The sequence below is a fragment of the Eschscholzia californica genome, unplaced genomic scaffold (genome assembly GCF_041429995.1).
Source record: "Eschscholzia californica isolate CP2 unplaced genomic scaffold, dmEscCali1.0.p SCAF_3, whole genome shotgun sequence".
In the NCBI taxonomy this organism is placed as follows: domain Eukaryota; kingdom Viridiplantae; phylum Streptophyta; class Magnoliopsida; order Ranunculales; family Papaveraceae; genus Eschscholzia; species Eschscholzia californica.
Genome location: NW_028238420.1, coordinates 28,169,316 through 28,174,011, shown reverse-complemented (window position 1 = coordinate 28,174,011; position 4,696 = coordinate 28,169,316). Strand labels below are relative to the sequence as shown.

Sequence of the window (4,696 nt, the reverse complement as noted above, 5' to 3'; positions counted from 1 at the left end):
AGTTACATTTAGATTTTCACATAAATGTATACAGGACTTTACAAATATAGAAACACGAGAATATAAAACTTAGAAACCTCTTCTTTTGGTGGGCCGGCTAGGGAGGGTGTCTATATAATTTGGGCACCCTCCTGCTTATGCCAATAAACAGAGAGGAAGTGAAGTGACACGAGGGAGAGTGTGAGAAACTAGAGAGTTTTGTTTAGAAAAAAGAATGAAGGTTTCTACCACCTTTTTGTCGTAAAATAAATTAAATTATTTTCAGGAAATCAATTTTCACATTTTTTGTGTTAAACTAAATAGTTGATAATTGATTTTCTTATAAGAAACGATTTTCACAAGACTATCTTCCCGCGTAACAAATGGACCCTAAAATCATTTAAAATGGGAATGACAAAGAAGAATTGGTAGGAAACTCCAAATTATTAGCTACTAATTGAGCATAATTTGATTGAATCCCGGTTTGGACTCCCACAACTACGAGTGTTGCTTGACCTTATTTGCTTTGTGACAGAGGGACGGTCTACGTGTGTGGCAAAAGCAAGAACTAGTACTGAGACAAGAATTCATCAAATAAGAACCGAACTAAATGGTCGGGTACGACAAAAGTAAGAAATTAGTACTGTGGCAGATTCAAGAGAGAGGAAAACGGTAAATCTCAAGCTTAGCACAAAGACAACTTTATATATGTACACGAAAACGGTTATAACAATTAACAAATACCCAATATGATACAATGTACGTGTAAAACTACGACCTATCTACGGACAACATACATGACTTGGTACTAGTACATAGTAAAAAAGAAAACCTACATGTACATTACTCTAATACTATGAACACTACTGACAATGAGTGGCTTTGATGTAAATACCTCCATTGAAAGAGTGACAGTCTTGTGAGTGTCTACCAAAAGCAAGAGTCTTCTTCTTGGGGAATCAGAGGAGTACGACAGAGAGGGCAAGTATACTTCCAGTTATCCAGCCACTTCTCCAAGCAATTTTTGTGATAAATATGGCCACAAGATAGGTGGCTTACTTCGGAATCGGGTTCAAACCGGGTCAAGCAAACGAGGCAGTCGTGGTGGTCTGTCACGATTGAACCAACATACGACCCAAATTTGATGGTTGGGAACTTACTCCTGAATTCATCCATGAAATTGTTTGATGGAGTTAGACGGGATTGTGTTGTTTCAGATGGAGAGTCGTTGGGATCCGATGGTGAAGAAGCTAGATGGATACCAATGATGTGAAGGATTGACCTCATAATGCCTTTAAAGATGGATATCGATATAGCCGTGTTTACAAGGATTATGCAGAAGACTCCTTCAGATGGAGAAGGAAGGTTTGAGAGGCCCATCTTTAATTGAAACCAGAAACTGTTATACGCTACTACAGAATTTGATCGGTTTTTGGTTCAATCGTGTCGACTTAGAACGCTTCAACTTCACATAGAACTTTGCACATGGATGAATGTATTTTCTTGCAAATATCTGTGAGCACCAAAAAGAACATAAAAAAGTGAAAGGGCAATTATTCAATCTTGCAGATATAAGTCCATGAATTCACACTTTCTGCAGGTAAATTGCAATTGAAAATTACAGAAATGAAGATAATTGAATTCAATGAAACAACTAACAAACAAAATAAAACCACCATAACCAACAAAACAATGTCAAAGTCCCAACTTTTGAGTTTCCAACATAATCTCCGGAGGCATTCAAGAATTTGGGTGGGAATATCTTGGATGCCCCCTATTTTTTTCTTCGAGTTGGTCAGCCGGTGAAGGGTCGTTGGTAGACTGCCATTGCTGGGCATCCTTCAAAGAAAAAAATACTTCTTCGTCCTCTCCTCCCAGCATCCACCTCTTACCACCACCACCATTAATCTCTTGGGAATATCTTGGATGCCCCCTATTTTTTTCTTCGAGTTGGTCAGCCGGTGAAGGGTCGTTGGTAGACTGCCATTGCTGGGCATCCTTCAAAGAAAAAAATACTTCTTCGTCCTCTCCTCCCAGCATCCACCTCTTACCACCACCACCATTAATCTCTCTCTCTCTCTCTCTCTCTCTCTCTCTCTCTCTCTCTCTCTCTCTCTCTCTCTCTCTCTCTCTCTCTCTCTCTCTCTCTCTCTCTCTCTCATCTCAGGCTTCCAACGAAGCTAGCTTCAGAGAGAGTGAATTTGAGCACAGAGATAGGAGAAAGAGATAAAAAGAGAGAGGGTCACAGCCTCACAGTCCAACAACAGTTCACCGACTACTGGCGCGAAGAGAAGAAGATGAGGCTGGACCGCTGGAGGCATCCAAGATTTTCCCACCCAAATCTTGGATGCCCCAAGGATTATTGTAGTAGCCCCAAAGTCGTGGCCTAAAATCAATTGGCCCTCCAGGACAAACATTGCAAAATTGTTAATTAGATCCTAAGTATCAAGGAAGAGACTCATCATACTAAAGAGAAAAATAAAGAATATCAGCCAAAACTCTTGTAAAAAAAAGATCAATCGATTTTTTTTATGGTTTCAGCTCATTAATCATTATCGAAAGTTTGCACGGAGTTGCACAAAGTTTGAACGTGTAACATTTGCACACATCCTCACATATTCCCCACATGGTTTTAACAAATTTTCCAGGTTTACCATAAGGAGCCGAGCCCGACCTAAAAATATATAGAAATGTTGGTTTAACCAAGACTAAACTGGATTTTATGATAAAATTGAGTTTTCGACTTAATTTCCTTGTTACAAAAGACAAACTAGAGTAATGAAACTATTAACTATGAAATTATCAAACAAAATAAGCAAACCAACATAAATAGAAGTGCAAAATGAATGAGCTTTTAAAAACTACAACAAAAAAGATTTTTGGAAACAGGGAAGAGATCTACTTCAGCTTCCCACTACAACAATTCAAGGTAAAAGGAAAATTAAGAGCTTGAATTCTCTTCGAAAAAATTGTCTCAATGCAGAAAATTTTCATTTGAGAGAGAGAGAGAGAGAGAGAGAGAGAGACTTACATATAAGACTGAGCTTTACAAGCAATATTAAGTATAGTTTGAGACTTTGTTCAAAAGATGGAGCTAATAAGAGAGAAGTTTGTTAGAGAAGAAGATTCATTAAAATTGGAATTTAAAGGTGGAAAGAGATGGTAGAGAGATGAGTGATGACGCCCTTTCCTTCCCCCACCCCATAAAACCTATTTATATACAAGCCTCCTGTCTCTAACCATGGTTAGATTTCTTCCCTCATTCCCTTAACCATAGTTACTTTCTCTCTTCGTCTTATTGTGTTGACTAGAAATGTTCTTCCAATTAAGGATCTCAATATTGTAAAAAAATTCCACTTGATACTTGACCAGAACCATTCAAGTTTGTCTTTTTTTAGTTTTGCTTTTGAGATGCTCTAAATAGCAAGACACCTCGAAATTTTTGTGTCTTCACGGGAGTTCTGTAAAAAAATTATTCGATACTAATGCCACTCTTAAATTTAATAGGAAAAAACTGATAAAAAAATAAACTTTTTATTAGTTTAAATTTTAAAGTTTGATGAGGTGAATGTTAGAGAAAAGACATTTATATTTTAGAGTGTCCTTCTTGAGAGTCTTTGTAATAAATACTCTCACATAATTATGAAGTGTGTAATAGAGTGTCCCGTTGGAAAATATTTCTTAACAAAAACTTTAAAAATTCAAAGTGCTACACGGAGACTAAAGTAAAACCATCTACTAAGTTTGTCGACTTCAACGAGTAACAATATTATTTAATTAAATTGAGCAGGACAAAACTAATGAAAATGCCAAGAGGGATTATCTTTGTTAGAAAATGGTTGTTTAGGTCTAAAAAATTATTATAATAACTAAAAAAGCCTAGACTATTTTCTATTAGGTAGAAGTTACCACAATATTATGTGTACTAATAGGTGAAGTTTAAAATAATATTGATAATTATTATTAAGGTCATTTTTTTTCTTTATCATTCCCACAATACCCTTACTTAATAAACTCTCCCTCTCTCTCTCTCTCTAAAAACACATTTAGGTTTTTTTCTTTCTTCTACTCGTTCTTCTTCTTCTACCTGTTCTTCTTCTTCTTCAAATCATCTTATTCTTCTTCGAATCATCTTCTTCTTCTTAGAATCATCTTCTTCTTGACTCGACCTAAGTTTGAGGTTCCTGTTCTTCATCTTCTTCATCCAAAGATGATGAGTATGATGTTCCATATGGTGGTCCTCTTGGATCAAACTATGGTGGTAAGAAGAAGAGAAATTTGATAATTATAATTGTAGCTGGTGTTTTGGGTGTTGTTGTTTCATTGTTGTCAGGGTTTGCTATTTGGTGGTGGTTCTTCTTAAGAACTGGTCAATTTGATAATCAATTAGAACAAGGGCATCAATCAATTCTCACTTTGCTTTCTTTATATAAGTCAATCTTTATACCTCCAAATCTCTTACTTGCTTTCACACAGACTCTTCCTACTTTCATAATGTGATCAATATATGAACCAAGCCAACGGATATACGAGAGATATTTTACCCAATTCAAAGGTATGAACTATGAAGCCTCAAAAGTGAAAACAACTCAGTTTTCATTGTCGCACATGCAAACACATGTTTGCATTGTCGCACATGCAAACACATGTTTGCAAAATCGCAAATGCAAACACTTGTTTGCAATATCGCAAATGCAAACACTTGTTTGCAATATCG

At 36.4% G+C, this 4,696-nt stretch overlaps 1 long non-coding RNA gene across 1 annotated transcript; it reads right to left on the bottom strand.

Moving 5' to 3' along the window:
- Positions 1 to 664: 664 nt before the first annotated feature.
- LOC147549338 (uncharacterized) lies at positions 665 to 3,183 on the bottom strand. The gene is made up of 2 exons (XR_015238807.1): positions 3,011 to 3,183; positions 665 to 1,492 (listed from the first exon to the last, which is right to left on the bottom strand). It is a non-coding gene; the product is annotated as an uncharacterized LOC147549338 (long non-coding RNA).
- Positions 3,184 to 4,696: the final 1,513 nt, after the last annotated feature.